Below are 22,870 nucleotides of genomic sequence, written 5' to 3' on the forward strand. Positions count from 1 at the left end.
TTTAGTATTATTGTTAATTCATGTAAGTATTGTTTTCAATAAAACCATTTAACTTAAAATTTTTTTTAAATTATTTTATTTTCAAGTTTTTAGTCCTTATTTAATTGCCTATTATTTCTCATTCTATTTAGTTCATTTAGTGACTCATTAGGACTCTTTCCTGACAATTTGCTACAATCTAAGTCCTCAATACATAATCCTTCAAAAGACTTTACTTCCCCCTCCTCGAACTCCAAAATATTTTGATGTCCTTCTACCGGACTGTATGTAATATTTGTTCCAAATATCAGCCTAATCGGACATCATAGGTCGCTTCTATTCATGTATTATGTGTTCCAAGTATGAACCAAATCGGTCCACAAATTAGATTTTTTGAAATATTTCAATCCATGCGCCACCTATCGCAGTTTTTTTCTTATTATTGCATTGTCTTCGGGTTCTGAACTATATTCCAAGTTTCAAGCTTGTAGCTTATCGGGAAGTTACTTAAATTTCAATTACAAAATTCGTGCCGTTTAAAAAACAGCTCGTGAATTGCTTGCAAAAAAATAAATTACTTATTTAAGTACAATTCGTTTTCGCAGAAGGGCACAGGCAGAGAATGCCACTCTTGTGAAACGGCCCTAAATTACGTAATATCGAGCTGGAAGGAAGAACTTTTTTTTTTGGTTTAGTAACTTGTGGTTTTTATTGACTCAAAGAGAGCATTTGAAGCTATAGACAAAAATACAATGATTGGAAAATTAGAAAAAAATGGAACTAGGGGCAACTAGTTGCAGTGATTTCAGAGCTTTTTAGGTCATTCGTTTTGTTTTGTTGATTTTTCGACAGGATGGATAATGGATGTAGGTATATTGTAAAGGATTTCCGTCATCTCTTGTCAAATTGACATTGATGATGGCGCAACGTCGGAACCGGTTTGTCTCCAAAACAAGTTTGACAAAGGAAAATAAAAGAAATTTCGTGGTCGACGAAAGTTGGATTATAGTATGACCGTCTGAATGAGATCCTACATCCTAGGGCCGGGGCTGGGTTAAACGCCTTCTCGAAGCAGGAGAGTATGGAGTAGTCTAGCTGTAGAGGTTGATGCGAGGATGACCATTTTTGGGAAAGACGCAACAAATTAAATGGGGTCGCACTGAAATGCCAACCATTGGTCGGGGGAAAAAATTCCGAATCGCTCCGGTACCGATTGCCGTGGCAAGCGCTAAAGACCACTCTAACCATTGTACATGGTTCCACAAATTGTATTACTTGGCCCGAGCCAGTTATTCTTTTGAAATTTCACGCATTTGTCGTGCAAAAGAAACGCATATGTATATTGTAACGAATTTACTGCAAATCCTCTTATTTGCAACCTTCTGCTAAGTTCGATTCACTAAACTGTTGAATAAATTACTCCAATATTTAATAATGCAAAATGGCTTTTATTCAAGTACTTTCAAAATAACACTTCTATTGCTCGACAGATAGCGTACTTAATCGAAACTGATTGTAGGGCCTCTACCGTTGCTGCCTTTTATACTTCCTCGTTGCATCTTCTAGGCGCTTCTGTTCTAGAATCTACTAGTTGGTTATCTGGTATAATTATAACTACAGATGTACGTGTATAGCTCTCATATGCGCGTGTGTTTGTGAGCGACACTTCCACAATTATAATTGCATATCTCAGATAAGATATCTGCATGTGTTTGTGCTTGCTTCTCCGCTACGTGTACGTACATATGTGTAGACATAATGATTGAATTATTGATGTGCATTCACGTCACTGCTTAGCATCGGCTTAGAGATGACAGTACCCCTTATTGCTGCTAATATTCGTTACAATATTATGAAAAATTGCCATATGGAGAAAATAAAAACATTTTAATTAACATACATTCATTCCTACATTTGTATAAAAATACAAAAATCTTTTTGTTTTCACATACTATAAAAATAAGGTCTGTTTGTAACATTACATTTGATATCTGATGGTATATATCTGTTTTCATTTCTTTGCAGTTGCAGTACATTTCTTTTTACTATTTTCAATGAAATCACAATTTCATTTCGCAGACGACGGCAGTTTATTCACACCGATATATACGAGATATATACATTGTCCATACATACATATGTATATCCAAACCGCATACCAAAGCAGCTGGGCTGGACGACGGTGTGTGCGCGTTCGAATGCCGAAGATCAGATCACTGCAAAGTAAGACGAAAGTAATTACACTACAAATAACAACAATAAAGTATTAACATACAAACAAACATATTGCAACTATAACTTGAATGGACATGCAGACAGACGCACATTTCTTGCACAGAGATCCAAGCTACAGATGTACGACTAAGCGACTAAGATGTACATGTTCAAAAAATCAGACAGTATTGCAAAAAGGTAAAAAAAAATTATATAGAGAGTAAAAAACGCAAAAACAAATTGGCTAATGGCCGAGCCACAATGAAACTTTTCATATACATATATAGATGCTTTCAACGCAATCTTATGCATGATGAGAAGATTGTACGTATTTTTATGGAGAACGGCAGGTCGAGCGACATCAGCGCCATCAGACATACAAAAGTTTGCAATTTTTAATTTTTGCTTCATGTAAAACATAAGAAGAAGAATTCCATATTTTTTTCGGCTATGAGTGCTTTCACACTTTGCAAGTGAAACTAGAGTAACGTTCCAATGACGCGTGAACCAGATACGGATAGAAATTTAACATGCAAATGCAATAACAACGTTGTGATCCTGATATTTATCTGGTTCAATTTCTGATCCGTATAGCAGTTCTGTTCGTTTTGTTTTCTGTAGTAGATTTTTTGACAGCTAACCACTTTTGAGTTGGTAGCACTGAAATAAATATGTGTATATATGTGTATACATAAAATATTTCGCCATATTTAAAAGCAAAAACACGGAAAGGGTAAACAACTTGAGGAAAATGTATGGAAAAAAATAGTTTGTTTACGTGCGAAACTATTTAAATGTTATTAAATAAATTTCACTTTTAGGGAAAAGAGAATGTGGTCCACCACCACCATCAAAAAAACAGATGTTTTATATTAGTGCTGCCAGCTCTCATAAGGTTGATCCAGACCGTTCAAATGAGATTTGATCCGTGAGCCAGAGCTCGATAACTCAATGGAATGCTCCTTATGTTTCCACTCTTTGGTGATTTTCCAACGTTTTTCACAATTAAAAACTGTATTTTAACAAATGGGCAACTCAAAATAAGTTTCAATTGCTAAGTCTGAAGTTCCCCAATTTTACAAATGTAACATCTTGCGTGATTATGATGATGTTACTGTCATGCATAAGATTACGTTGAATGCACCTACATACATATATGAAAAAGTTCATTGTGGCTAGGCCATAAAAAATAAAAAAATTGCATGATACGAAAAAAATGTACAACGAATAAGAAAAAGAAGTATATCTATTATAATGTACTAACAAGTATGTTTTTAAGTACAATGAAGTTTCATAGCAAGAAGTGAATGTTGGCTTGTCGTGTTGTGCACAATGGGTCCTCAACCGCACAGCATTGATGGGTTTTAACTAGCATCAATCCATCTCAAAATCAAAACTAACTTATACCTCTGTAAGGACACTCTTGGGTAGAAAGCATGACATACCCCACAAGAACACCACTGAATATAATTTGAGATGACATGTAATAGTCAAGACTGTTGATCGCTAACGCTCCAAACAAACTTTGTATCACCAAAGAGGATAAATTATACTAAGAGAAACCAGTTTGCTACGAGTGGCGAGTAACTCGCTGGGAATCAAAAAAATTGATGCCGAATGTTTTCTATGGGGAAGTTTTTTGAATTGTCTCCCATTTATCCACGCGGTGTAGGCCCCTTATGTCACTGTGATTTTTGGAAACAGAATTAATTAATTAAATACAGTCGGAAAAATAAACACAAATACCTCACGAAAATGTATAGAAAACATTTTATGCATATCTCGCCCGAAACAAAAAACCAGCGACTACCTTATAGAATGACGTATCTTCTTTTAATTTATCCTCTTTGGTATCTATCACACTAAAATTTGTGTCTGGAACAAATGTGATGCTAACAACTGTGCACGTGTGACTTTTTGTCTCCATCTTATGCACTAAAAACGCCTACATATTAGAAATAAAGCCGTACGGCTCTCTCTCAATTGTTTTCTTGGATCAGGGCTGACATTTACACTATCACAACTATCATGTGACATCATCACCATTATTAATTAGCGCTTAACCGCCTAAGCGATTTTGGTCATTTCGTAATAAGCCACGCCAGATATCCCTCCGATAACTGGCGCCAATTGGGAGCACCAAGGGAGTTCAAGTCTTCCTCCACCTGCCTCTCCCAACTCAGTGGACGTCTCCTCCTTCCTCTGCTTCCGAACGGCGGTGTCGAATGAAATAATTTCTTGGTCCATTCTCATAGCATGACCATGACCAGCGAAGCTTTTGGGTGTTTATTCGCTGATATCTGCTCAGCTCATCAAATTACCTCCTTCGATAATCACCTTAAATCTTCTGAAGAACTTTTCTCTCGCACACTCTAAGATCCGTCCCATCTTATCTCGACACCGTCCATTATTTCGAGCCATACCACAGGGCTATTATGAGCGACTTGAAGAGCGTGATTTTTGTTTGTCGACCCAAAGTATGCAAAAGCATATTTTTTATATGACTCGTAAGAAATAAACCAATTGTAAGACTTGACCAATATATTTCCTTATTTCCTAACCGAGTTAATAGAAACACACTTTTCTTTGTTCGCAATCAATATATATTTGACAACCGGAAGTTGACCATTTTTTTCTTCTTTAGTATTCTCCTTTTACATAGTTGCATTATTCTTCAATATCGTACATTTCTTAATCTAATACCATTCACTATCAGTTTCCAGAGTTACCATCTTACACAATCAAATATGTATGTATACATTTTACAAAAAAATACGAAGTTTGAGTATACTTTTGCATATTTTGCAACAATAATTTTTTATAAGCATAGCAAAGCTAAAATATAATTTTGGCCTTTGTGCATTATGGTAAAGATATATGTGTTAAAAGCAAGGGAAGATATACAAAAAGTTTGAAAATTTATTAAAAATGTTTACTATACTAAATTTTTCTTCACTGAAGGCAACGTAAGTTTTATCCTTTTTGCCATACTGGCATATACAGGGCTCGGTCGAGGATTTTTTGCGTTTATATTCATTAGTGAAAAACTTTGGCCCTTCTTGTGTAATGCCTTCATTTAATCCCTTAAAAATTATTATATAAATCCAAGATAATTTATCGGCCAATTGGTAGCCACCTGAGTTGATTGATTGCCCATTTTATGATGATTTTATCACCTTTGTGACAGGTTCTATCATCCCTGTCAAGGCTTCAGGAGTTGGAGGTTGGTAAAAAATATGATCAGACAAAATATATTAGGTTCCGGTTTCCTAATGATGAATACGCGTTTTTAAATATCCCACCGAAAAAGTAGATCCAGCTTTAAGAGCACCCCATAAATTGCATAACCACCTTACATTTCCGACTTCGATTTTCTTGTAACAGATAATTTATGAGTGGAACTCAAAATCTATCATTTTTTATTGAACCTTATCATGGCGACTTAGAACTGGTAAAGCTGCTATGGCCATAGTGATGCGCTAAATAATGAAGAAGACTTTTTACACAACGGCAATAATCGCCTAGACGGTTATATGTCAGTTAATAATAGTGATTTTTTCTAAAAATTCTCAAATATTAGCTTTTTTCCGGAAGCCAATTTATTAGCGATATTCTTTTTGAAGCATTGACAAATGTAGAAAATCTTAATATACAATTTAAAGAAGTACAGGAGGCGTTATTTGACTTGAGTAATCTATACCTCGCTACTGTACCCACGTACTCGATACTTAAGATGGTACTTGTACGAGGTAATCGACTACGAAAAATACTTAAAGTATGTATTCGTAGTTACTCAACCCCTCTGAAGTTGGCAAGACAACTTTTACGTGGAAAAAAATTACCTATTGGGAAAATTGCCGTCAATTTGCCGTAATTTATCCGTGAAACAAAAAAATTTGCCGTGGCCGTATTTTAGAAAATATACCTTTGAGACCAGTTAGCAAAATAATTCTTGCACGTGAATTTGACGTAGATAAGTGGCATATTTTATAAATTCGAAAGAAAAAAAAATTGTTCATACATTTTTTATAGTTCGCTGCCAACTTCATATAAATGTAGTGCTTCACCTCTCAAATAAGTAACTAAGTGGTACATTTCATGGTTTTATTTAACTTTTACATAAAACACAAGTTTGGGCATAATGTTGGTATTTTTCTTCAACCTTTGCTCCTTTTCGTGCAAATCATCGTAAAGTATAATGGTCCATATCATCCGGCCCTTTTTGGACTTCCGAACCTTCGTAGCATACCATTCCCGTAAGATCAAATTTGCTTCCGTCTTCGCCTGTTAGTTTTTTGGTAATTTATGTAATTCTGCATATAAACCCCTTTGGGTTTATTTAACAAAAATGCGGAGCTGTTGTTGTAGCAGTGCTTCGCCCCACCTAACAGCCGCGACCGATCACAAATTGTCATCAATATCCTCTAACGGGAGTCCAAGGAAGCTTGCTGTTTCAACAGGGGTGGACCATAATGAAAGGGGTGTTAGAGGCGTTGGCTCCACATTACAATTAAAGAGATGGTTGGTGTCATGTGGGGACACATTGCAAGCGGGGCATACATCTTGTAGGTCGGGGTTGATTCTGGATAGGTAAGAGTTTAACCTGTTACAGTATTCAGAACGAAGTTGAGCAAGAGTGACACGCGTTTCCCTGGGGAGTATGCGTTCCTCTTCCGCGAGTTCTGGATACTTTTCTTTGAGTACTGGATTCACCGGGCAATTCCCGGCATAAAAGTCCGACGCCTGTTTGTGGAGTTAACCAAGGACCTGCTTGTGTTTTTTCGCTTCATACGGCTGGGTTCTCAGATGCCGTATTTCCTCAAAATGCTTACGGAGATGACTCCTTAAGCCCCTAGGTGGTGCTGGCTCATCAATCAGATGTCTGTTGGGATGCTCAGGTTTCTGGGTATTCAACAGGAACTGTTTGGTCAGCATCTCATTCCTCTCCCTGATGGGGAGTATTCTCGCCTCATTATGCAGATGGTGTTCTGGGGACATAAGAAGACAGCCCGTGGCGATTCTGAGAGCAGTAGTTTGGCAGGCCTGTAGCTTCTTCCAGTGGGTAATTTTTAGGCTTGGCTACCATATGGGTGACGCGTAGCACGTAATCGGCTGGCTAATTGCTTTGTATGTAATCATGAGCGTTTCTTTATCTTTTCCCCAAGTACTGCCAGCGAGGGATTTAAGGATTTTGTTACGGCTCTGAATTCTCGGAACAATTGCGGCTGCGTGCTCACCAAAATGTAGATCCTGATCAAACGTCACACCCAAGATTTTGGGGTGTAGGGCAGTCGGTAGCGTAGTGCCATCGACGTGGATGTTCAAAATGGTCGACATTTGGGACGTCCATGTTGCAAATAAGGTCGCGGAAGATTTAGTCGGTGATAATGCCAGGTTTCGCGAGGCGAAAAGCTGGAGAGATCAGGGAAGTAGCCGTTTATTCTATTGCATAGCTCATCGATCTGTGGGCCTGGGCCTGTGGCCATTATTGTGCAGTCATCGGCGTAGTAAACGATTGTGACTCCTTCCGGTGGTGAAGGTAGCTTAGATATGTAGAAATTAAACAAAAGTGGGGACAGGACACCACCCTGTGGCACCCCTTGTTTAATTCTTCTTGGTTTTGATGTTTCGTTTCTAAATTGCACCGATGCCTGCCGACCACCCAGATAATTTGCGGTCCACCTTTTAAGACATGGGGGAAGGGTAGACCCTTCCAGGTCTTGCAGTAACGAGCCGTGGTTGACCATATCAAAAGCGTTTGATAGGTCTAGCGCTACGAGTACTGTTCTATGGTGGGGGTTTTGATTTAAACCGCAATTTATCTGGGTGCTAATGGCATTTAGCGCGGTGGTAGTGCTATGGAGTTTTCTGAAGTCATGCTGATGACAGGCTAGCTGCAAATTTGCTTGGAATTAGGGGAGCAAAATTGCTTCAAGCGTCTTTGCTACTGGCGATAGGAGAGATATCGGACGATACGACTCTCCTATGTTAGCTGGTTTCCCATGCTTTAGTAGCGGGACCACCTTGGCCATTTTCCATTTTTCGGGTATGACAAAGGTGGAAAGAGACAGGTTGAAGACATGCGCTAAATATTTGAAACCCTCCTTCCCTAGGCTTTTAAGCATCGGCATGGCTATGCCGTCTGTGCCCACTGTTTTGGGTGGTTTAGCGTGACCAATGGCGTCCTGAACCTCTTTAGCGGTGATGGTGATTGGTGACGCGCTGAATTTGTGTTTATGTGCGTGTCTGTTGGCCCTCCGTCTATCTTTGTCGACCGTAGAATGCATTATATATTGTCGGCAGAAAGCGCTCGCGCATTTTTTCGCATCCGACAGCACTATCGCCAAAGGTGATGGATACTTTGTCTTTGTGCTTAGACGGATTCGATAGGGACTTTACGGTGGACCAAAGTTTACCCACACCGGTAGAGAGGTTACAACCTCTTAGGTGCGCCTCCCATTTCGCCTGCTTGTGTTCATCCACAAGCAATCTGATGCGTTGGTTTATATCCCTTATTTGGAAATCGCCTGGATCGAGCTGTCTTATAAGGTCACGTTCTCTCGCTAAGTTTGCGGCCTCTGCCGGGAAGTGGGGCCGAATTTCGGAAATTCTCCCAGAGGGAATGAAACGTGCCGAGGCAGATTCAATGACCTTGCGGAAGGCACGCTCCCCTTGGCGGGCATCAGTCGGGATAGGGAGGGCAGCAAAGAGGTTGTCTGTAGAAGATTTATATTCGTCCCACTTTCCTTTTTTGAAGTTTATGAAAGTGCGTTTTTCTGTGACGATGAAGTCGGCGGTACGTTCGAGCGAAACAAGTATAGGCAGGTGGTCCGATGCCAGTGTTACCATCGGCTGCCAGTTGACGCAGTTTATGAGTTCTGCGCTCACGATTGAGATATCTGGCGAAGTGTGACAGCTTCCTACCATACGTGTGGGGGCGTCTCCGTTTATTGTGCAGAACGTCGTTTCTTCTATTTGATCCGCCAACATCTGACCCCTACTGTCCGCCCGCAAATTTGAATGCCATAGATCGTGATGGGCATTGAAATCGCCTAAGATAATGCGATTGTTGCCAGTGAGTAAGGCGCTGATATTAGGGCGGTATCCACTGGGGCAACAGGTGGTAGAAGGGATGTAGATGTTGATGATTTCTAGGTTTGCATCGCCTGAACGGACAGATAGGCCTTGACGTTCTAAGACATTGTCCCTGCGGTCGATGCCAGGATCAAATATATAATATTGCACAGAGTGGTGTATGATAAACGCGAGGCCGCCTCCATTTCCGCTCTCGCGATCTTTTCTGTGGACATTATACCCAGAGCAGGTCTGCAATGCAGATCTCGCTGTGAGTTTAGTCTCTTGAATCGCAGCAATGCGCATGTTACGCCGCTTCATGAAATCGACTATCTCCGTTACCTTCCCAGTTAATCCATTACAGTTTAACTGCAGAATTCTGAAGTGCATAGGGGGAGACGTCGCCATTCTGGGGGTAAGTGACGATTGACTACGCCTGGGTTGAGGAAGGCTAGGACGCAATTGCTGTTGTGGCCCTGGGACTGGGCGTCCTTGGGCTAGCATTGGGGTACCCAGATGATTTGGGTTTGCGACCTGGCAACATGACGCGATGAAACCTGGCGGGGGTTGCCGTCGCGGAGACCAGAACATTTAGGAAAGTGGCACCACCCAAGGCAGGAGCTGCATTGGGCGGATGTCGCAAACATATACATTCTGTGCTGGCAAACGGAGGTAGGGACTAAGAGTCTGTTTCCCCGACCTACACGATTGCTGCCGGAAAAGAGGGGGGAGAAGACGGGGGCAGGGGCTGATGCTCAGCATTGCTACCGACTCTACTGCGAAGATAGTAGTTATGAGTGGTAGCAGCTGTTTGAGTTGTTGTCGCCGTGGGGCGCGAGCAGCAGCGGGTACTTGTTGTGGCTTGCTGAGCAGCGGGGCTGCTGGCAGGTAGTGGGGGGCGCTTAGGCGTAGACTACGGGACGCTCTTGGGCGTGAACAGCAAGGAGCCACAAAAGATTTATAAAAGTTACGTGGACGTCGGGTTTTGGGGTCAAACCCAGAACAACCTGTCCGATGCAACCATCCCTTACACGAGACACACTGAACAGAGTATGACCGTCCTAAAAAGATTCTTTTCCGGCAGATGCAGCAAAACCATTTCTCAGGACCGGGGTCAGGAGACGGACCCGGATTGGATTCGATACCTTCCCGGAGCATGAGAATATGGAGCAGTACCGCTGCAAGGAGCTGCTAGGAGGATGACAATTTGGGGGAGCGACGCAACAAATTAAATGGGGTTACACTGAAATGACAGTCCTTGGTCGGGAAAAATCCCGAGTCGCTCCGGTATATAAAACCGACTGCCTTGGGAAGCGAGCGGAGCTCTATACCGAACCTACAATTCTAGGACCATATGTTCCATTATCACAACATTTGTTTTGTTATTATTATTTTACAACACCAATACGAAAAATAATTAAGAATATTGTATTGGAGTTTAAAAAATTATTAAATCCGTAAGAAATTCCGTACGTGTAGAAAGAGAACTTGTCCGATAGTACCCATAGGCGAACAAAAGAGACGTGTGTGACTCTGGCTGTAGAGACACGAAGAGAATATACCCGACACTACTCGTATGTATACAAAAAGGGCCTGTCGGACACTTACCATAGGGGTACAAAGAGGAAGTGTTGAACAGTACCCGTAGGGGTATAAAGGGGACCAGGCTGACACTAGGCCCGTTAGGCATAAACAGGTACAATTGGTCTCTCCATAGGACATGCTCAAACCAAAGGGACCCCTCCAACCCATATAAAGAGAACAGAACTGGTTATAGTCGCACACTCCTTTGCGACCCATCACAAATTCATTCTAAACTTTGTTTTTGCGTTAATGACAAGAAGTAATTTATGTAACTATTTATGCAAAAAGAATAAATGTAAATAAAAAAAAGATTTAGTTACCGTAATTTAGTATTACATCCATGGCTGCACCGCATTGACAGTACCTTTGCTTTTGCATTTGGTTCTTAATGGTATAAAATATTTTGTTCGTAAATAACTCATTTAATTGAGATATATGACGGATATTTTTCCTCGGTGATCGTGCAGATTTTTACACACTTAACAGTTTTTTTTATAGAAGGGCATTCTTTGAATAATATTTCTTGTAAAGGTTTATAGAAGTCGCACAATTTACTACAGTGGGCTTCAATCCACTGCTTTCCACGTTTCGGTTCGAATATCTAAGAAGAATTTTGCCTCTTTGAATGTATGATTCAGATAAGATTCCGTTACATATTATGTTTTTAACTAAAGTAAAGAGTTCGTTTTGACATTGTGATATCATACTTTCAATTGCAAAGTAGTCCGTCGAAACTGCAATCATTACTTGAAGTAGGCTGTCAATTCCGCACGTGTATTTGAAAAAAATACAGGCTTTTGTCAATTTTTAGAAACTCTCATGTTCATTGTCGAACCATTTTTGAGATTTGGCAAGCTACTCGCTTTAGAGGTGAATGACAGATCATCTGCTATTTTCCTGTTTTCTTTTACTGCGGCTTTCTAATTTTTTTTGCTTGTTTAATTGCTAAGCTTCCGTAGTTCTCCATCTTATTAAGTGCTACTTTGTATGAAAACCTGGTGCTATTTGCGCATTCCAAACAAGTTCTCCTGCCGTCTTCTGAATATGGATGTAGGAACGAACAATTGTCTGTTGCATGAATTTGTCTTTTTTTATTTTTTTTATGAATTTGTCTTTGGCAAACTATGCATAACTTTACTGGTAATGTTGAGCCTCCACAAAATCAGTTAGACTCTTGGTTAATTACTTTTAATGGAGATCGGTTTGGGTGCACCTCGAGTAAAATTGTGTCAGGAGTTTTATTACCAGCCTTTATCAAGTCAAAATTATTATCTATTTCCATCGTCTCGCTTACGTCCATTGAGTCATTATTAAGTCTTACGCTTTCGTCGTAATTAGCAACATGATGTTCATAATTTTCTGATATATTTCTAAGTGGCCCATCATAGTAATGAATAAAGTGTTCAACTGTTTCATCTACCCTTGCTGTCTTTCCTTTTTTTTTTTAAACGCCATCTTTATTTTTTCTAAACTCGCTTTCCACAGAAGCACTCGAGCTGCGCCGACTGTTTTCAAATTGTTTATTGAAAATGGTTGTCCACATGGGAATATGCTTGCACTCATTTACTAGCTTATATACTTTTTGATCTGCATGAGCATTTTCATTATCCCCCTCTTCATTTATAATTTGCTCCTCTACTTCATGTCGAAGGCGCTTAGCGCATGGCTGTCACTTAGTCGACACTGTTTTCATAAACTTTTTATACTCAGTTGAGCAGAGCTCACAGAGTATATTAACTTTGATTGGATAACGGTTGTTTGTACAGGTATAAAGGAATCGAGATAGATATAGACTTCCATATATCAAAATCATCAGTATCGAAAAAAAATTTGATTGAGCCATGTCCGTCCGTCCGTCCGTTGACACGATAACTTGAGTAAATTGGGAGGTATCTTGATGAAATTTGGTATGTAGGTTCCTGGGCACTTATCCCAGATCGCTATTTAAAATGAACGAAATCGGACCATTACCACGCCCACTTTTTCGATATCGAAAATTTCGAAAAACACAAAAAGTGCGATAATTCATTACCAAAGACAGATAAAGCGATGAAACTTGTTAGGTGAGTTGAACTTATAACGCAGAATAGAAAATTAGTAAAATTTTGGACAATGGCCGTGGCACCTATAGAAGGTAATTTAAAAGTTTTGCAAGCTGTAATTTGGCAGTCGTTGAAGATATCATGATGAAATTTGGCAAGAACGTTACCCCTATTACTATATATATATGCTTAATAAAAATTAGCAAAATCGGAGAACAACCACGCCCACTTAAAAAAAAAATAATTTTAAGTCAAATTTTAACAAAAAATTTAATATCTTTACAGTATATAAGTAAATTATGTCAACATTCAACTCCAGTAATGATATGGTGCAACAAAATACAAAAATAAAAGAAAATTTCAAAATGGGCGTGGCTCCGCCCTTTTTCATTTAATTTGTCTAGGATACTTTTAATGCCATAAGTCGAACAAAAATGTACCAATCCTTGTGAAATTTGGTAACTATTTCTGTGAAAAAGGGCGAAATCGGTTGAAGCCACGCCCAGTTTTTATATACAGTTGGCCGTCTGTCCTTCCGCTTGCCCGTTAACACGATAAATTGAGCAAAAATCGATATATCTTTACTAAACTCAGTCCACGTACCTTTCTGAGCTCACTTTGTATTGGTATAAAAAATGGCCGAAATCCGACTATGACCACGTCCACTTTTTCGATATCGAAAATTACGAAATATGAAAAAAATGCCATAATTCTATACCAAATACGAAAAAAAGGATGAAACGTGGTAATTGGATTGGTTTATTCAGGCAAGATTTAACTTTAGAAAAAAAGTTGTAAAATGGGTGTGACACCTACCATATTAAGTAGAAGAAAATGAAAAAGGTCTGCAGGGCGAAATCAATAGCCCTTGGAATCTTGGCAGGAATACTGTCCGTAGTATTACATATATAAATAAATTAGCGGTACGCGACAGATGATGTTCTGGGTCACCCTGGTCCACATTTTGGTCGATATCTCGAAAACGCCTTCACATATACAACTAAGGGCCACTCCCTTTTAAAACCCTCATTAATACCTTTAACTTGATACCCATATTGTACAAACGCATTCTAGAGTCACCCTGGTCCACCTTTATTGCTGCAATTTTGTTACTAACCAAAACCATAAGTCCACCAATGTACTTATAGCCAATCACATTAAGTTGACATATCTACCTTTTTATACATACCATGTTCCCATACTATTTTCTAGAAAAAAACTACACATATGTATATCGCAAGAAGATTCCATAGGCTATATTATTTAAGGGCTGTTGTCATACATCTTCAGTTAGTCAGTTATCTATGAATGATCGGAATTTTCTTTTTCTCCATGCTAATTAAAGCTTCGCGTCGCAGTTAAGTCCAAGGAAAAAATGTAAGCAAGAGTCAGATGTTTGTATTGTTCTCGTTTATTCACAATAAATTTTTGCGATGTGTTTTGCATAATATTCACAATCATCGATTTAACCGGAGGTCATCTTGTGTTGTTAAAACGAAAATGTTAAATGAAGCTATTTGATAGATTGCTACCCGTTGAATCAATTTATCTAGAGGTGGTGAAAACGGCCCTAAGTGTGAGTATTGGTGTGTAAACTTTTACCGCTAAAACATAATCGGAGAGCTTATAGTTAAGGAGTCCGAAACGAATCCAAAATATGTGATAAATATGAGAAAGAGAAATATGATTTTTTAAGAGTATTTTATGACTCCGATATTATGAAAATTATGAACCGTATTTTCAGAATCAAAACAAATTTGGAACAAATATTCATATTAAGGGAGTACAGTATTTTGAGTATTTTTACACAAAACACCAACTAATTATAAATACGCAACATCAAAAACCATAGTGTAATGAATTTACTACAATTCCCCTTATTTGCAATCTTCTGCTAACGTTCGAATCACTAAACTGTTGAATAAATAACTCCACTATTCAATAATGCAAAATGGCCTTTATTAAAGTACTTTCAAAATAACACTAATATTACTCGCCAGATAGCGTCTTAAATCAAACTGATTGTCGCGCCTCTACTGTTGCTGCCTTTTATACTCTGTGATTTCCTCGTTGCATCTTCTAGGCGCTTCCAGAATTTACTTAGTTACTGCTATAAGATTACAACTACAGATGCACGTGTATAGCTTCTCATATGCGCGTGTATTTGTGAGCGGCACTTCCACAATTATAATTGCATACTTTTGGGAGCATCTCAGATTTCAGCAAATGTCAGCTTTGGGTTTGCGTATGTAGCTCGCTTCGTTTCCACGTCCCTTATGCCATTTATAAAACTCTGGATTTTTACCCTCTCGGTGTATTCCACGGGTGCGTCCGCATTTGCGAGATGAGCCAATCTTTCAACATCCGAGGCAAACTCCTGCAAAGTCTCATTCGCTCTTTGGTGACGGTTTTGCAACTCAATTTGGTATATCTGTTTTCTATGCTCGCTTCCGTAACGTCTCTTCACAGCGGCCATCAATGCAACATAGTTGTTCCGCTCTCCTTCGGGAATCGTCTGTAGGATTTCGGCTGCTGGCCCCTTTAATGCTACGAATAGAGCTGCAACTTTATCTTCAGCATTCCAGTTGTCCACTGCTGCGATCTTCTCAAACTGTAGCTTAAAGACCTGGAAAGGAACAGAACCGTCAAAGGATGGTGCTTTTACCTTTGGATTGCTTGCTGAAACAGCTGGGCGATTTAATTGCAACTCCTGTATACGACCTCTCAAAGCATCCACCTCGGCTTCGATTTTTTCCTCAAACTGCGTTATTTTCTCGTCCATACGCGCTTCGAGTTTTGATGATATACGCGCCTGTTGCGCTTCGAGTTGTACTGTTATGCGTGCCTCTTGTTCTTTCAGTTGTGTTTCCTTCTTTGATGTTATTCGTGTCTCTTGGGATTCCAGTTGGGATGCCATATTTGTGGATATTTGTGATGACATTTCCGTTATGCGTGTTCCCTGGGTTTCCATTTTTGCCGATATCTGTGATAACAAAGCCAATATCGCATTATTCTCGCCGCTTGCGACTGGACTCGGACTTCCATTATTCTCTTCAATTTTTGAAATTGTCTCGTCCCCATCAGGATGAAAGACATCATCTTCCACATTAATTCCTTCCGACTCCATAGCGTCTCGTAGCCGTGCTTGAAGTTCGATCTTATTGCCGGTTGTATTCAATCCACGAGCTTCCAACTCCTTTTTAAGTTGCTGTATCCTTAACTTTGCCATGTCCAAGTTGTATTCGAAGTCTTCGGAATTTATTCAACAATTCCTCTTCTGACACCAATTGTAACGAATTTACTGCAATTAAATCAAACTTATTGTCGCGCCTCTACTGTTGCTGCCTTTTATACTCTGTGATTTCCTCGTTGCATCTTCTAGGCGCTTCCAGAATTTACTTAAGCGGCAATTACCCACCGACGCACAGTGTTTCGTGTAGAACAAGCTAGCTGGACAAAATTATTTTATGAGATTTTCCGTTTCATATGCAGTCATTTATTACAACTACGTAATTTTTTTCAGCCATATGTTCTTTTTTTTTATTTTTTTCCAAAATTTTACTTCATATGCATACATTTGCTTATTTCATATACAATAGTAACTCATGTGAATAAGTGACATAGATCCAAAAAAATTTAAAGGACTTAAGAATATTACTTTATTGTACTTAAATTGAATGGACTACAATTCTCAATACTCTAAAGAATTCTAAAAATTCCGAAAAAAAATTAAAATTTTTTATGAAAATTCGTCGAATTTTTCAAACATTTTTTAAATATAATTTATTTTTTGTTATAGATCGTGACAAATTTTCTTATGTGAAATTAGTTAAAATAAATTTTCGAAAGCGAAAATTGTAAGCATTGTCCAAAAAGGGGTGTCTACTTATTTATGTGAGTGACTGTACATATGTACATACATATTTTGTATTTATTTGAGTATTTATCCTGGTATACAATTTTTACAAAATTATTTTATAGTACCAGTCAGGAATGTAAAAGTGAATTACAATAATAATAATAACAATGTAAATAATTAAATTAATTATGTGAAAATTACTTATTACAAATACTTTAAAAGTAAAGTATCATACAAAGTAGAAAAGACAACAGATTTAAACTAAATAAAACTTGATCCAACAAAAAGTTTTAGGGTAGGTTATCTTTTATAATTGTTATTATTCGGTATCATTACTTTCATTCGATGAGTCACTTGTGGAATAGTCATGAGCATCAGCAACACTACTGTGAAAGCTTGAAACAGCTGGGGTATTTATTGACTCCTCAACATTATCGGGGGACAGTAAATTTAAGACTTCTGAAGTCAGACTTTTAAATTTTTTCTTATGCATCTGCCTAAAACTGTTAACTAAAGGATCCGATGTTATAAGCAACATATTCATAAGATCTCTATTCGTGGCTTCACGCGACTGCTTTTGTGTGTTAACATCCCTGAATCGTCTCAAATCTTTGTTACGGGCTTCCTGTGCTTCGTCAGAAAGTTTACCAATAGGTAAAATTGCTGATTTTATAATATCAGTACTATGCACTAAGATTTTATGAACTGTAACAGGCATATTAAACCATGGATAGAGATCTATGATTAGATTTTTAGTCTCGACGGTACATTTTTCAAATCTTGGATATTTATATTGTACCCAGATGCTAATGCGCGAAGGAGAGTGTCGAATCTTTTGATGAGCGTTACATCCAATCCCGTAATATCAGCACTACGAGCAGTGTTGCGGTCATTGGTATTGCCGAAACCTGGTTTTGGTTTATCTACTATCAATCCAAGTACACTTTTAAATTTATTCTGAATTTCGTTGGAACGTAGCTTTACACTCTCTTTATCTGCCTCATTCCTAAGCTGCCATTTTTTTACTTCGAGGCGATAACTTATGTGAAGCAAGCATTCAAAACATCTTATCCATGCATGGAGAGTAGACAAACCAAAACCAAGATTATCTCGGTTAGGCGTAAAGTCCCGTAACTCATTATTCATATCTTTTGTAGTGGCACCACAAATATAACACTTTTGTGCGGAAGAAGTTTCAGTCAAAGCATTGCAAACTTTTCCGTCAATCATTGTTAGAAGCATATTGTGATTTACGGAAACTTCGTATTCTTCGAGCATGTACTTTGTTGGCAACAACGCATTTATCTCCTCTAAAACTTTGTTCGTTTCAAAACAATAAAATCGTTTGTTTCTTTAGAAAAAATAAATTTAATTGGACGACAATACATGGTAGAAGAAGCTCGAGGATTCTGCCAAACAATGTTACCTTTTTCATCCTGTAATTGAAGAGGAACGAAAGAAAATATAAACAAAAACTCATCAGTGTCAGAGCTGCATGTAAACTTTTGTTTATATGTGCTATGGCCAGAGCTTCCATCGCAACCCCACTTGCTGATTAAAGTATACGTCAAGTTTGTAGGTAACAAACTAACAAAAACTTCTTGATTTGCTGAAACTAAACGCTAAACAGTTTTATCTAATACGGACTGGACTTTAATTTCCGCACGTGTTTCACCCACATCAATCTCATTTGGGTAGCATTCTGCTTTAGCTTTTCTTAGACTATAAAATGATGGATAAACCTTATGGCCTGCCTTGATGCTCCACTTCCGAGCCGTTTTGTACACATGAGTCGTCGACTTGCTATCTACGTAGTATGCTAAAGCTTCTACATTGCTCAAGCATCTGGCTCACATGTCATATTTTGCCGGATATTTGAGTGGTTTCCTGTGGTTTTTTATAATGTTAGCAACATTTCTGTTGCCGGACGTACGCGTTGATACTTCTGCCGTATAAAGTAACTCACCAGGACTTCTAGATTGCAAGAGGTCATCAACTCGACGCCGTTTGGTTTTTTCACTGCAGCTAACAAAGTCCTTCTTTCGCCTTCCGGGGCCGGGGTTACCTGAAGAAGTGGTTGGTTGGTCTGATGGCAACTTTGAATCCACCGTTATTGTAAATGTGAAATCTGGACCCAAAAGCCACTCCGAGTTTTTATTCAAAAATCGCTCCTTATATCTTCCAGAAGTGTTCCACTTTTGATCCAGCTTCGACGAATATGTCGATATTTGTAGGCTTAAACTTTTTATCGAATATGCGGCTGCTTCGCTTAAATCGTACTTAAGTACAACAAAACTCAATAATTCTTTATATCTGGTTTCCTTCGAATGTTGAACCCAAATGTCAAAAAACTCCGTTCTTGGTACGGTTATAACTAAACTGCTTTGTGTTGTTGATTTTCCGACAGGGTGAATAGTTGATGATTGTTGTGCTGCCATCTTAAGTGTCGTTGATTGTTCTCATTTGTGATCAGTTGTGCAGTATTTATATTACATTCAGGTATTGGCGTAGATGCTACCAAATGGGGTTGTTTTGTGTAGCGTTCCTGTGTGGTTTTACCTGCATTAGGATTGCTTTTTATGTACCTGCTTTTATGCCTTGGTGACTGGTGCGGTAGGTTGTAGCAGGTTGAAGTCAGTGATCTTCGCCTTTTTGCTTTTGGTGTGCTCTTGTTGACCATGCGCATTTTTTTGTGTGTTTTATGGCTACGTGTTTGTTCCCTGTACCTAGGAATTGGTTTTGCCGTTTGTAGATTAGATTTAAAGGTTCAAATATCTCGTCGGAGCTGGTACGTACATACATCCTATTTTATATGTAGAGATAACTAAATCTACAAAAAAAAAAAATTAAAAATAGATGTGCAAAGAATTCGCCATGGTTTTTTCTTTCGACTATTAGAGAATACTAGCGACTATAACATATGTAAAATTTAGCCCGGATGTCCGCGGATGTATGTAACTTTTGTGTCCCTAAAATTAAAAATATAAAGAAAAAATACCTTTTCTTCTTAATAACGGAATGCTAAATATGTATATTGAAAATACTCTAATTGCGAAAGAATTACTATTAAAAAATTTTACTTACCTTCGAGCTTAGAATCCATCAAAAAAATTATATAAAAGTGTTCACTTAAAAGAAATATGAAGCTTAATATTCAACAAGAATTTTGCAAATTAAGCAATGGATTTTACGGCCACTCCTGCCTTCTTACTTCAAGTACTCAATATATATGAGCAAAAATATCAAAAAAAAGCAAAAATCCCGTTATTTTGTTTGTTTTCTTTCATTTCTCATTACTCTTTTCTTGGAATAAGAACTTTGTTTTTGTCCAGCTAGCTTGTTCTACACGAAACACTGTGCGACGTGTGCCGTACGTACGGACGTTTGTCGTACGAAACACGTTTGACCGAACCCCCAAGCCCGTAGGAATCAATGTGTGCGTCTGTGTACATGTACATAACATATTTGTGTGTGTATTGTTTACAGATAAGCACTGTTGCCATTGACCATTTTGCATGCATGCTCATGGAAACATCAACTTTTTCCAATTTAATTTTTGATGTTGTAAAAGGCTGGAATTAATATTAAATAAATATAACTAGATTACATATTTATAATCTGCACTTTTACATAATTATTTCGAATTATTTTCCAAATTTTTCAAACTTGAATTAGGTGTTTTTGCATAAAACTGCAAACGGTCAAAAATTAGCACACAAAAGTTTACTAGGCAACTCTGTCTAGTGAGAGAGCGATCAGCTGACACGTTCTTACGGAAAAAATCAAAATTGTTTTGATTTCTACGTTCCGGGCTACGTACGTACGGGCGTTGCACGTCGGTGAGTTTTCGTTTACATTGCACAATCATAAGATAGGTCGTGTCAGCTAACACGTTTTTGGTACGTACGTTCGTGAGTAACTGCTATAAAATTATAACTACAGATGCACGTGTATAGTAGCTTCTCATATGCGCGTGCATTTGTGAGCGGCACTTCCACAATTATAATTGCATACTTTTGGGAGCATCTCAGATAAGATATATGCATGTGTTTGTGCGTCTCTTCTCCGCTGCGTGTACGTACATATGTGTAGACATAATGATTGATCTATTGATGTGCATACAAGTCACTGCTTAGCATCGCCTTAGAGATGATAGTATCCCTTAGTGTTGCTAATATTCGTCACAATAGTTAATTTTTTTTAACATTGAATAGCAAATCAGCAACTGTCAATACAAAACAAAATGTGAAAAGAAAATTTTTTAAATGAGCAGTCCGTAGCTTATATTTGCTATTGCAATGTTTCCAATATCAAATGCACAAAACTGAACTGCCTTATTTTTTTTTTGGAAAATTTTTCATTTGCTGGCCGTGCCAAATCATTACTTCTCAGAAGTGTAAGTGCTCCAGACATTTTTGATGACGCCTTTTCCAAAACACCATTGTTCCAAACATCATGTTTCCCTAATTTCGATGGAACTTCCCGAATTTCAAACAAATATGTTATTTGAAAACAAAAATGCAATATTTATATAAGACGTTTAAGATTCATAAATGGCTGCGAAAAGCTTCAAAAATGAGTATTTATGGAAACCAAAAGGTGTCGAAAATGTCGACAATATGTATCTTATATGAATCATATTCAGGCTCATCTTCTCTAATATGTATACAAATTTCGTGCCACGTTGTTTATCCACTCCTAAGCTACATAACCGATTTCAATCAAATTTGCACACCGTGTGCAGTTTGATCCAACTTGAATGATAGGATAGCGTTCCTGTGAAGTTTCTTTCCGAGAAGTGGATCAGAGACCGATCTATACGAACAAATTCTGTTCTTGGTTCGATTTATCTGAATTGGACCCTTTGCCTAGATTAGTATAACTTATTATTATGACAATTTTTTCGGGAAATGGAGCAGGCACCGACTGGGACTTGGACTAGGGCTGGGACTGGAAGATGCACTGAGACTGGGACTAGGATTGGGATTGGGACTGGAACTGGGAATTGGATTTGGGGTGGGACTGGTACTGGGACTGGTAAAAAGGGATGGGGAAGAACTAGAGATAATGGAAAAGAGGGAAGGAGAAAGAGATAGAGTCAGGGAAGACAAAGAGATATGGATAGATGGAGCGGAAAAAAAGTGATGGGAAAAGACGGAGATGGAAAAAGAGACTCAGAAAAACAGAAAGGCATAGGGAAGAGTTAATAAAAAGATAAGGAAAAAAATGGGTGGGGTGGTAGTAAGAAGTAAAAACTGCTTAAAAGTTATGCAGATAGACCAAAGCTAGTACAGAGCACCGTCTGCCGGGTCCGCTAGTATCATATATGAAATTAGACTCATATCGGACGACCATGACAACAAGGAAACTGCTTTCAACATGACTCCTAAAGGAGCTCATAATGAGCGTAAACGGTTAACTTTAGCAGTCTTTTCTGATTCCATTATGACTCCGAATGTTTGCTGGGTATTTCAAACAAATTCTATGAATGAAATTGTACATTGTAAAACTCACACTTACCGAATCTAGCTATAGCTACACTCATTTATAATTTTTAATAATAGTCTCTCAATTGTTTTATAATTCTATTGAAATTTTATACTGAAGAAAGTACGGATCAAAGACTGATGTTACATGCGGGTGTCTATACCGTTTTTGATAACCAGTTTTGTTTTAGTCAAGTACATCCATTGAAATCACATTTCAATACATTTTTTCTTTGCTTTTACATCAACTGCAGCCTATTTAAACACAACAAATATTGAATAAGCAAGCCTTAGTTTGGTTAGAACTGAACCTTGTATACCTAGATATATATTGAATGTATTTTCAAAAATTGTACTTGTTAGTGATAAAAGTAAATAGTAGTACTAACTTGCAACAGACATTTTTTCTTAAAGCGGTGCTTAGATATTAAATTTTGAACTTGTTTTTATATCCACCCGACCATTTGTGTTTATTTTTATGAGGTGGTGCCACGCCCATTTTCCAAAACTTGATTAAATTTGTATTCCACAACCTAAAGTCACTTTGCAATTCTCCTATTTTTTCCATTTTCCGAAAATTTCAATATTCAAAAAGTGGGCATGGTAATAGTCCGATTTCGACCATTTTCAAT

General features: G+C 38.2%; 1 protein-coding gene across 3 annotated transcripts in view; it reads left to right on the top strand.

The window, feature by feature from the left end:
* Window positions 1–22,870, top strand: part of mthl1 (methuselah-like 1) — a 128,690-nt gene that overhangs the window by 39,398 nt on the left and 66,422 nt on the right. For 2 of the 3 annotated variants that reach the window (XR_010952486.1, XR_010952487.1), the window contains exon 2: window positions 2,005–2,391. The gene's annotated coding sequence lies outside the window, so the exon portion shown is untranslated. Of the gene's footprint in view, window positions 1–2,004; window positions 6,789–22,870 lie in introns of those variants that run through there. The other variant, XM_067781435.1, reaches the window with a different exon arrangement.

The sequence above is a fragment of the Eurosta solidaginis genome, chromosome 4, assembly GCF_040869045.1.
Source record: "Eurosta solidaginis isolate ZX-2024a chromosome 4, ASM4086904v1, whole genome shotgun sequence".
Taxonomy (NCBI): Eukaryota; Metazoa; Arthropoda; class Insecta; order Diptera; family Tephritidae; genus Eurosta; species Eurosta solidaginis.